The sequence below is a fragment of the Apium graveolens genome, chromosome 8 (genome assembly GCF_009905375.1).
Source record: "Apium graveolens cultivar Ventura chromosome 8, ASM990537v1, whole genome shotgun sequence".
Taxonomy (NCBI): domain Eukaryota; kingdom Viridiplantae; phylum Streptophyta; class Magnoliopsida; order Apiales; family Apiaceae; genus Apium; species Apium graveolens.
The window spans coordinates 72,912,330-72,924,869 of record NC_133654.1 but is presented as its reverse complement, the minus strand read 5'-3'; the positions used below and the strand labels follow the sequence as shown (position 1 = coordinate 72,924,869).

At 36.9% G+C, this 12,540-nt stretch overlaps 1 non-coding gene across 1 annotated transcript; it reads left to right on the top strand.

Annotated features, from left to right (window-relative positions):
* Positions 1-3,756: 3,756 nt before the first annotated feature.
* On the top strand, positions 3,757-3,863 carry LOC141681666 (small nucleolar RNA R71). The gene has a single exon (XR_012559092.1). It is a non-coding gene; the product is annotated as a small nucleolar RNA R71 (small nucleolar RNA).
* Positions 3,864-12,540: the final 8,677 nt, after the last annotated feature.

The window sequence follows — 12,540 nt, the reverse complement described above, 5'->3', positions numbered from 1 at the left end:
GACATCGATCGCATTTCAAAATGAACTGGTAAGCATCTTTAAACAAGGTCGGCCAAAAGAAACCTGCCTGAAGAACATGAGCTGCTGTCTTTTCTTCACCATACAGTCCTCCATAAGCATTTGAGTGGCAATCTCGCAAGATCCCCCCCGTTTGCTGTAAGGAATACATCTCCTGATGATTTGGTCAGCTCCTCGTCGAAAAAGAAACGGCTCATCCCACATATACCACTTCGCTTCATGTAGAAACTTCTTCCTTTGAGCAAAGGATAAGTCGGGAGGCATGACATTACTCACAAGGTAGTTCACAATGTCTGCAAACCACGGTTCTTCTTCTTGCACTCCAAACAACTGCTCGTCAGGAAAAGACTCATTTATCAATGTCTTATCTAATGAAGTAGCATGAGATTATCTAAACGCGAGAGATGATCAGCGACTTAATTTTCAGTCCCTTTTCTGTCCTTGATCTCAAGTTCAAATTCCTGGAGCAAAAGAACCCATCTAATCAATCTAGGCTTCGAGTCCTTCTTTGAGACTAGATATCGAATTACGGCATGATCAGTGAAAACTGTCAACTTAGTCCCAAGTAGATAAGATCGAAATTTCTCAAAACCATAGACGATAGCCAAAAGCTCTTTCGCCGTAGTCGTATAATTCAGTTGGGCACCATTAAGGGTCTTACTAGCGTAGTCGACCACATGAAATATGTTGTTCTTCCTCTGCCCAAGAACTGCTCTCACTGCATAGTCACTTGCATCGCACATCATCTCAAAAGGCTGGTTCCAATCAGGTGCAGTTATGACAGGTGCCGTGATTAAACTCTTCTTCAATATTTCAAAAGCTGCAAGGCACTCGTCATAAAACTTGAAAGGGACATCTTTTTCTAGAAAACTGCATAGCGGCTTCGAAATCTTAGAAAAGTCCTTGATGAAACGCCTGTAGAAACCCGCATGACCGAGAAAACTGCGAATTCCCTTAACAGAAATCGGTGGACGAAGATTCTCAATGATCCCCACCTTGGCTTTGTCTACCTCAAGACCCTTACAAGAAACCTTATGCCCGAGAATAATGCCCTGTCGCACCATAAAGTGACATTTCTCCCAATTGAGAACCAAATTGGTCTCAACACACCTCTTGAGAACTTGTCCAAGATTCTACAAGCATTCATCAAAAGAATCGCCACATACAGAGAAATCGTCCATGAACACCCCCACATTCTGGCCTCTCATATCAGAAAAGATGGCCATCACGCATCTCTGAAATGTGGCTGGTGCACCACACATACCAAAAGAAACTCGTCTGAAGGCGAACGTACCAAATGGACAAGTAAAGGTAGTTTTCTCCTGATCTTCTGGAGCGATACAAATCTGATTGTAACCTGAATAGCCATCCAGAAGACAGTAGTAATCATGCCCAGCCAACCTGTCAAGCATCTGATCAATGAAGGGCAAGGGGAAGTGATCCTTCCTAGTGGCTTTGTTCAGCTTCCTATAATCCATGCAAACTCTCCACCCAGTGACTGTTCTTTTAGGAATAAGCTCATTCTTCTCATTGGCTACCACAGTAATACCACTTTTCTTTGGTACACATTGTACCGGGCTTACCCATAAAATTTCAGAAATGGGGCAGATGATCCCTGCATCTAGCCACTTAAGAATTTCCTTCTTTACTACTTCCTTCATGATTGGATTGAGGCATCTTTGCTGCTTGACCGTAGGCTTGCTACCTTCCTCTAGCAGAATTTTATGCATACAATAAGAAGGGCTGATTCCCATGATATCTGCTATAGTCCATCCAATTGCCGACTTGAACTCTCTCAGAATTCTCAAAAGCTTTTCCTCATCACTACCTAAAAGGTCAGATGCAATAATAACAGGCAGAGTGGATGCATCACCTAAAAACGCATACCTCAAATGCTCAGGTAAAGGCTTAAGCTCAAGAGTGGACGCTTCCTCGATAGATGGCTTGAGGCGTTTATGAGCCTTGCTTAATTCCTCCATTCCAAGAGATTCAAAAGGTATATCAATCTTCCTTTTCCAGGGAGAAGCATTCAAGTATTGCAATTGTTCTTCACCTTCGTCATCTTCACTGTCTGAATTTCCCAATAAGGCTTTCTCTAAGGCATCAGACCTTAGCAATTGATCAAGTTCTGAAGTAACCACAGAATCGACCAAATCCACTTTTAAACATTCCTCATTATCAGTAGGAAATTTCATAGCATTGAACACATTAAAAGTCACATCCTGATCCAGTACTCGCATCGTGAGCTTACCCTTCTGCACATCTATCAAAGTTCATCCAGTTGCCAAGAAAGGTCTTCCCAAGATTACGGGAATCTTCTTATCTTCCTCGAAATTCAGAATAAGGAAATCAGCAGGGAAGATGAGTTTATTAACCTTGACCAAGACATCTTCCACAATACCTCGCGGATACGTAATAGAACGGTCGGCCAACTGTAAGGTCATATAAGTTGGTTTTGGATCAGGCAAGTCTAACTGCTTGAAGATTGACAAGGGCATCAGATTGATGCTAGCTCCCAAGTCACATAAGTATCTATCAAAAGACACTTTTCCAATAGTGCACGGAATAGTGAAGCTTCCAGGATCTTTAAGCTTCGGAGGTAACTTCTGTGGCAGCACATCACTGTATTCCTCCGTGAGAGCGATAATCTCTAAATCATCTAGCTTCACTTTCCGAGAGAGAATACCTTTCCTAAACTTTGCATAACTAGGCATCTGCTCGAGAGCCTCGGTGAAAGGTATGTTGATATGAAGTTTCTTGAACACCTCCAGAAACTTTTCAAATTGCTTGTCCAGCTTTTTCTTCTGTAGCCGCTTCGGAAAAGGCGGTGGAGGATAAATCTGTTTCTCCCCTGTATTACCCTCAGGAGGAGTGTGCTTAACAGTAGTCTTCCTTGGTTCCACTTCTACTTCCTACTGCTCTACTTCTTTCCAAGCTTCGTCAGTCAACTCGTGAGTTTGTTCGGAATTCGCAACCGTCCTAGACCTTAACGTGATTGCCTTTACCTGCTCCTTAGCTTCCCTCTTTCCTGGCACCTCGGTGTCACTAGATAATGTACCAGGCTGGTGATTAAGCAAAGCATTGGCAATTTTCCCAATTTGATTTTCCAAGGTCATGATAGAAATAACTTGGCTCTTGTACATAAGCATCAACTCCTCTAGTTCAGATTTTTCATTGGCTTCTTGCAGCTGGAATTGTTGTCTTGGTGCATATTGCGGTTGCTAAAAACCCGAGAGGTTATACTGCTTAGCTGGATATTGCTGATAAGGCTGTTGAACCGCATTCTGAGCATTGCTCCAGCTGAAATTAGGATGATTGCGGTTGTTAGGATGATAGGTGGCTGGCACTGGTTGCTGCGAACGCTGAAAATTGCTCACAAACTGAGCTAATTCACTAGAAATAGCACACTGATCAGTCTCATGGGCTCCAACACAAAGTTCACAGACACTGGTGATTTGATTAACTCCATAATTAGCCAAAGAGTCCACCTTCATTGTCAAAGCCTTAAGTTGGGCAGCGATAGCAGTTGCCGCATCCAACTCTAGAATTCCTGCAACTTTTCCCTGAGTCAACCTCTGGGAAGGATTCTAGTACTCATTAGCAGCCATCAGTTCAATAAGTTCATAAGCTTCATTGTAGCTCTTAGCCCACAAGGCTCCTCCTGATGCTGCATCCAGCATGGGTCTAGAAGTAGCACCCAATCCATTGTAGAAGCAATTAATAATCATCCAATTAGGCATGCCAAGGTGCGGGCACTTCCTTAGCATCTCCTTATATCGATCCCAAGCATCACACAGAGATTCTCCAGTTTGCTGAATAGACTGAGTAAGGGCATTCCAGATTGCAGCAGTCTTCGCCATAGGGAAGAATTTAGTGAGAAACTTTTGTGCCAGATCTTCCCATTTAGTGATAGACCCTGGTGGTAGAGAATGTAACTAGCTCTTAGCCTTGTTCCTTAGAGAGAATGGGAAGAGTCGCAGCTTGATAGCATCTTCAGTCACATCATTAAACTTGAAGGTGTCGCAGATCTTGATGAAATCCCTGATGTGCATATTGGGGTCTTCAGTAGGAGAACCCCCAAACTGAACTGAGTTTTGTATCATCTGAATCGTGCTTGCCTTGATCTCAAAAGTGTTAGCCTTGATGGCTGGTCTGACAATGCTCGACTGAATGTCATTAATCTTGGGCTGAGAATAGTCCATCAAAGCCTTCGGATTTTCTGCTTGATCTCCCATCGCTACTAAAACTGGTTCTTCGACTTTCTCTTCTTCTTCTACTTTCTTTTCTTATTCGAAAACTTCCCTTCAAATTACCAGAAGTTCTTTCTTGGCCTTATCCATTGTTCTCTTACGAGTACACGAACGCGTATACATACACCCTCGCTAGAGCACTTGAAATAAGACAAGGAATCAGATAAGTAACAATGTCCGAGTCAATGAACTTTAACGACCATTGATGGAAAGCACATAAACTATCAATTAACACTGCAGTCCCCGGCAGCGGTGCCAAAAACTTGTTAGTCGCTAAACACGCGCTAATAATACACGCAAGTATACGAGTTCGCAAGTAGTATAGAATCTTTTCTTGTTCGTTCCCACATAGACTGTATTGGTTAACTAATTCAAGTCATGCACCTAAACAACAATGTATGGTTATTATTCAATGCTAAGATGATAACTGATTGAGGTTGTTATTAACTAAGAATTAAACTAATAATTATAACTATGAGAATAAGATTGATTAAATTAATAAATATGACAAACATGGGATTCTAACTTCATTAAATACTTCATTCAATAGCCTTTTCATTCTTAACCTTAGCATGCAATGGTAATGATACTAATCAGATAACACGAAACTGATAAACGCCAACTTTCGTTGCACGAATACCATACTACAAGACATCCACAAAAAAGATAGAAGCTGAATAGACACCAATTATATTGAGACCCTATATGTTTATAGAATTTGACAATATTACGGTTTAAGCATAAGTTATCTATCTTGATTACACAGGGCAAGTAAGATGGGTAAAATTACCTACGAATCATGTATATATTACATGAACCTATGCTAGCATGGCAAGTTCTAAATCCTTTAATTCACTTTCGCTTCATTAAGAATTAACACATTATCTTATAAGTTCGCGATGCTCATAAGATGAATAAGTACAACCAATACTAGGTTATCAATCAATCACCAAACACTAAGGTATTGAACAAATTAACTAAAGAAATCCATACATAAATCCGCTAGAACCCCACGATAACGATTAGCCCATAATCGGACTCATCATCAACGTGGGTTCCGATGAAAACATGGTAAAATGAACGTAGTCTTTATAACGAACAATTAAAATCAAGTACAAAACAAGAGTATAGGTTCAACAAAATAAGAAACGAGAATCCAAGATTACAACTCAAAACAAAGATTCACAAGAATAAACTAGATCGTCTTCGCCTTGTTGAATTGTGCTAAAGGTCTCTTGCCGTCTTCTCCTTGCGCTCTATTTGATATCCCCTTAAAAAAACTTAGAGTTATTTATATAGCAGCCAAAGCAAGATAGAAGTCCTCCCAATTGTAAATCAATTAGAATCAGGATTTTAAAGTCTCGACCTGGCGCGGTCGCGCTCTTCATCAGCGCGGGCGCGCTGGCTTTCTGACAAATGGGTGCGGCCGCGTGCTAGACCAGCACGGACGCGCCGTGCTTCTGGAAAAACTTCCGAATTTCTTTAATTCCTAATGCAATCGAGTTGGCTTCCGGAGCTTTATTCTTTAGACACCATCCTAACACCATATTAGCATCAAAACAATGTTAATCCATCTGATTCATCAGTATATGCCTAAAATGCAAAAACACTACAAAACACATCAAAAACATAAATAACTTGAGTACAAAACATCAATTCAAGCCTTTATAGAGCATTATAGAGTGTTATAAATGCCACTCAACAGTAATCAAATGCATCTGGGAAAATGATAGGTCAGTAAAACCCCTATAGTAAAATCTTCAAGGTCAATGCTTGACTTACCAAATGATCGACACAAACACCTTCATGCACTTCTTACATGATTAGTTTCACTTCTTCAAAGGTTACACACTGTAATAATGGATGACTGGTGTGTCTTCTATATTACTGAGTCCTCATACAGACAACCATTTCCTCCCTACATCTCAATTTCCTTGCCTCCATCTGATCCAGTGGAAGAATATATTTTTATAAATACACCTTAATGGGGTCCAAATGTTGAAATCGGTTTTTATCTTCCGACCTCTTCAACAAATCGGGTCTCCACTTAAAGAACTTGACGAATTGGGTAAGTTGCTCAAAAATTTTTAGACTGCGTCCGAGGGCTCATTCTCCAGAATTCTCAAAATGTTTTGTCAATTCAAGTTGCATATGTATTTCTATTATCCGGAGAATTAAATCTATGTAGTTCTATTGGTGAAAAATACTTTCTCTGCATGGAAGTCTATTATTTTGAAGGTTACGATTATTCAGGAGTAAGTTACCCGGTGTAATTGACTTTCTTTACTAATAAAACTTTGCATCAACATAAGACTATTTCCATCACTAGGACTCTTTAATTAATAACGGGATGACTAACCAAGTGAGATCGAATACATGAAAAAGTATGTATATGCTAAATTATTACAACTCTACCAGGGACATAATGCCAACTGGTCTAAATACCCTATCGATCCAAATACTTCTATTGAAAATTGATTTTAAATTGAATCGGATTTAGACCAGCCCTCTAATGAATAGATACATTAATTGTTATTTGTGAGAGAGAGAGAGAGTTACTAGATAAAAGAAGAGAAGCATAAAATATGATACATGTCTTAAGAATACAGTTGTAGAAATCTGTATATATGTAAAAGTTTCAAACAACAAGGCTATCGATACTAGTATGATGTTGTTTGTGGCGTAATTACTTGACTCTCCTTTGTCATAAGTATATTGTTGTGATGCACTTCTTCAATGGACGTAGTATAAGAAAATATGTAGCTGTAGTCGGCGTAACACTTAAAGATGTCTATACTGACAAAGTAAGTCTTGACACGCTGTGGGCGGGCTCTATGACACCCCAAAATTCGGGGTTAGGGATTTAGGAAGTCACATCGTCTTGAATCTTGTTTCAACACTTATCTTGTACAATAATATAATTAACTCACGCATCTATGACCCCACACTTACTATTACACATAATCACAGGTTATTGTCTTGGAAATGAAATTAATGCATTACTAGAGTTTTAAAACCAAAGGGTGATAGTTATTACAATCCAAAAGTAATTAAGTTATACCACAGATATAACCTCTATTTGGGCGGCGGCCAAATAAACGTTTGTTCGTGACTACCTTACATAAATCATACTTATATATGAGCCAAATAAAAAACAACTAAAAATCGAACCAACTTATACGTTCAACCTGCGGCATCGCCCCAAATAGTCTACGAAAGAGCTTTGCGTTTCTAACGCACTTCCTGGCTATAAACTTGCGGACCGACATCTTGGTTAATTGTTGTGTTGTGGTATTATAAAGAAAACAAGTGTGAGCTATATTGCCCATCCATAATAATCAGCAGTATGAAAAGACTGTTAAAGAATTATTATAATTCGTAGAATGATATATGTTCAATAGTAGTTTTCTTGGTGATACAGACATCTTTTCAAAACAACGTATGTTATTAACTCAATTATTCTGTGAATACCTTTTTAGTAAACCCAGCACCTAGGCTCAGATTACAGTATTACATATCAATTACAATTGGAAGAATAGGACATTCGTTGGAGCCACCGTTATACGATGATCAGTCATATATCGGAAGTTTGTAAAGCTGTTATACTAGTAGAAGGACGACATATTTCTATTCCGGTGATCACCCTTGCCGCATACGGGCTACATGTCCAGTTTCAGGTATTCACACACTTCACAAGTCCCTGAGTACACGTAGTACCTTCGCATGTGGTACCTTTGGTAGTCTCCCTAGTACCCGTAGTACTAGAGTCTACCCCTCCCAGTCCTTTCAAAGAATCCTACCATATACTCAGAACTTGAATTATATCAGAGTTCCCCAAGCACAATGCTTGTTGATAGGCACAACTCTTTATATATGTATATATATATATATAATCGTCAAATTATTTAAAATAAATTGAAATAATGTTTTTCAAAGATTTGAAGGTACTTGAGTGCTCTTCTGAAATTCAGAAAATATTGTAAAATAGGATTTATGATTTTTTAATCCTATAAAATCGTTTAATAAATATTTAGTAATTAATTAATAATTATTAAATATCAAACCTTGAATAATTATGTTTAAATAAAAATTTGAAAAAATATTCCTAAACTGATTTATATTTAAATAAAATAAATTAATCTTTAATAAATATTTAATGCTTGAAATTAATAATAAAATAATTGTCTATAAATACTTTCTCGTCTAAATGAATATTTGAAATAATACTCATCGGTTAAATAATATTTAATTTGAGGGAATACTATTTTTTGAAGTCGCTTAATAAAAGTTTGAGGTATTTAATAAACCGCAAAGGCATTGAGCCCCTTGGAATATTTACTTTAATAATAACATAGATAAGGAATTATTAATCCCAAAAGTCTCCGGAACACTTCTGGATTTTTATTTAATTATACCGACCGACTCTCGGTCTAAAGTATACATACCACTCTACTCGCTAGCGTTAACATTTATAACACGATACTGTACTATATCATAATCAATCTCATCTTAATATCTTGTAATTAAAATTTAGGGTAATCAAGGCATCATGCATATACATAGTAATTCATTTTTACAACACCAAAGTAATCATGAGTAAGGTTCGTAAATTTGCCTGGGGGGTTTCGGGGTGGAGGGTGCCCGGGAGTTTGTTCGAAAATCTATAAATAAGAACATTATCGTCCCATTAAACTTTGATCGTACTTAACACTGCTTTGTTAAATATGTAATATTTTATAAACGTATGCGACTCATCCTTCTCTCATTATTTTATTAAAGCATGAGTAGTCATTAGCCTTGATTTAGATTTTCAATCCTTATCGTCCACTTCAATTATTCACTTTACAAGTCGGCTCCTCTCGTGACTTCTAAGGAATTCTACTTGCGGGACCTCGACTCCGATAATTTTCTAAAATTGAAAATTACTATTTTTACTTGAAATTTTTATGGCAGCTCATTCACTCCATATCCCAATTTATGTTAACTTTTCATGACTCTTGAGTGATTTTAAGTCAGCCATTTATACTCCCAAAATTGATAATTCGTAGCAGTTTTTATCGCGTAATTCGTGTTTACTAAAACGGACCAAACTTTTAAACCGTAAGTCCGAATCAAGCCATTCAAGCGCCTAAATGATCCTTACGACAAGATCTATCACTTACAAGTCTTATTTTTCAAGAAAATGCAGTTTAATTATTCTTTAACTCTGCAGAAATTTAAGTCGCCTAGAATAAGATATTATAATAACGTAAACATTACGATCCATGGTTTCGATTAATACCCACCATCACTAATCACTCAATATTCAACAATCAATCATCTAAATACTTAGTTATCACAAGAACTCAAAGTTTTGGGTTCATCAACATCATCTTTATCAAACTAATACATCCACAACAATCAAACCAACATATAATCACTACAACTTTAATCTACATCCAAGGTTCATACTTTTCTTGAAAAGTTCTTACTAAACGAAGTTTTAAAGAAAGTTTTATACCTTTATTGGGTTATTGGAAGGTTTTCCTTGGATGTATGATGTTTGATATACCCTTAGATATGTATATTACTTGTATAAATCAAGAATCATGGCCTCATCTTTCAAGTGTAAAAGCTAGGGAGTACAATGTACCATCTCTTCTACTATTCATCCAATCAAATTACTATGCTTCTTAGAAAGATTACTATTTGATCTCCAAACCTTGTTTACTTTTTCTACTAGTTGGTTTGCATAGAGATTTGCATGGGTTTATTTTGTTTATTCGTTCACTTGCGTACTTTCAAAGTCAAAATGCAAATAGCTCCAGCTAAAAGCTGATGGTAGGAATGATGCCTAAGATGGAGAAAACAAGGGTGGCAAATTAATTGAGAGATATAAAGATGGAGATCTATTTGCATCTAGTGGTGTTTTTAAAAACACTAGCCAATCCAGAAAAGGTTGAGAGAGAGGTGGAGAGAAAGGGAAAAGTGGAAAACAGCAAGTCTCTAAGACTGTGCTTAAAAAAGAGCTGATTATAACTGTGATTAATATAAAGAAAACTCTGATAGTCACAAATGCTGATGAAGAGTGAGCTATTTTGGTGGTAAAAACTGGTGCTGAGGCAAGTCGGTTTTTATAAACTCTGTAGTATAAAGGAAAGAAGATAACTCTATTCTACAAGGATCCTAAAATTACAGCTTTTGATTCTAAGGTGAGTAAAAGGATTTTTGAAAGGTAAAATTATGGAGTTGATCTTGAGCAACTGAGGTTAATGGAAGAGGAATACAAATCTCCGAGGCCAGCAAATACCGATGTTATCTCACCATATGCTGATATTCCTGGAAAAAGACCAACCAAAGGAGTGGTGATAAAAAAAATTAGTCAAACTGTAGCTGAAAGTCCTATTCTAAGGTCTCAAGCTATTTTAAATGATAATAGGAGTTATAAGGGAAATAAAAAGGTTGGTGAATCATCAAAGCTTGTACTATAAGACTTAAACTCTGATTCTCACATCTCAACCCCTGACAAAGCTCATGTTGAAGATATTCCAGTAAAAGCTGATGATGTTGCAAGAATAACCTCTGACACTGCTCAAGTTAAAACTGAAGAACAAATAGTCACAACCACTAATACTACTCAATTTGTTGACAAAATAGCTCAAGAAATAAAAGCTAATGCTAATGTCAAGACAACCTCTCATGAAACTCATGTTGCAAGAAAATTAAGAACTGACAGACCAAGGTTCAAGAGGATACCTAAACCATCTAAACCTAAATTTAAAATAAATGAAGAGACTGGGTACATTATGTACAAAGCTATTGGAATGAATTAAAAATGGTATTATTATTTAAATAGAATTACAATTCCTGAACCTGTGGATAAGTTGGCATCAGACTTTGAGCTGAAAAAGGAACTTCTATGGAAAAATAAGACACCGGCTCCTGATAGAGACACTGGAATAATCAAGAATACCTACAGTGGAGGATCTCAATCTACAGAACCTGGTCAGAGAGGGGGTCTTGGTTACAAAAATTTTGGAGTTTACAAAGGAGATGCTTTGAAGATAAAAGATCCAAATTCACTAACAGGTGTTGGTGAAGATGTAAAATTTCAGGATTTAGAGAATATCAAATGTGTTCAAATTATTCTTGACAATTTTGATGGTTTCAAGCCTAAAGAGAAGATGGTTTACTTTCTTGATTCTGGAAAAAGGTTGAAAGTGTCACAGCAACAAATACTGAACAAATTTTGGAAAGAACTTTAATACCTCGTCTGCATGTTCACTGTGAATAATGCAAATTACTGAAAGATGGTCTAAATTTCTAAAAGGACTAGTTCATGAGAAGCAGAGGGGTATGGCCAAATCTAAGTTTATTCCTAAATACATACTGAATGATGATTCAGTTACTAACATGCCTAAGGGAGGAGCACAACTTCTGGAACAGCTTGGATCAAAGCTGATTTCTTTTAGTCCTAATGCTAAAGATTATTGGTTGATTTAACTTGATGACTTAAATCTGAGCAGAAGTAAAATTTCTGATTTAAAAGCTGCTATCTTCTAGATTGATGAATCTTCTAATGAGCTTAAGGATGTCAAGCAAAGATTGGTTATGTATTTGAATAAAGCTGAAGAAAATGTACTCATATAATTCTTTAATGATGCTGCATGATTTCTTAGAATTCAAGACTGAAGATAAAGTCTATTACACTGATTATAAGATTGTACATTTGTTAGTATTTCTACTTTTAGATAGTTTTGACATCATCAAATGAAGAACTTGTACATATTTTTATAACGCACAAGTTAGGGAGATTGTTAGATATGATTTGATGATATCAGTATTTAGCTATCAGAGTTTGCCATCTGCATTTGATATCAGGGTTTGACAAAGATGACGTCATGAACATTTATCGTCATTATTTGCTGATCAGTATTTGTACAATCGCATTTGAAAAATTACTATAGCTGCATTGTATGTATTTTGGAATTTAATAAATTTCATAGATTGTTTAACACTTTGCATAAGTTTAACAAAATTATTCATTGTATAGGACATCTTTCGCGAGTTCAGTTTAAGCATCGATTCATGGTCTCATGGCAATATTTTGCAAATCTCTTACGGTGAACTTATTAGGAACTTCCAATTCAAAAGACCACCTTATCACGTACAAGAATCCATGACTGGTGATGGGTATCTTTCTCACGAACATTAAGCTTGAAGGTCGAGGATGTTTCATTTTCTAATAGGGCCAATTTCATATTACATTATAATTTGGTCGTTGTACGGGGAC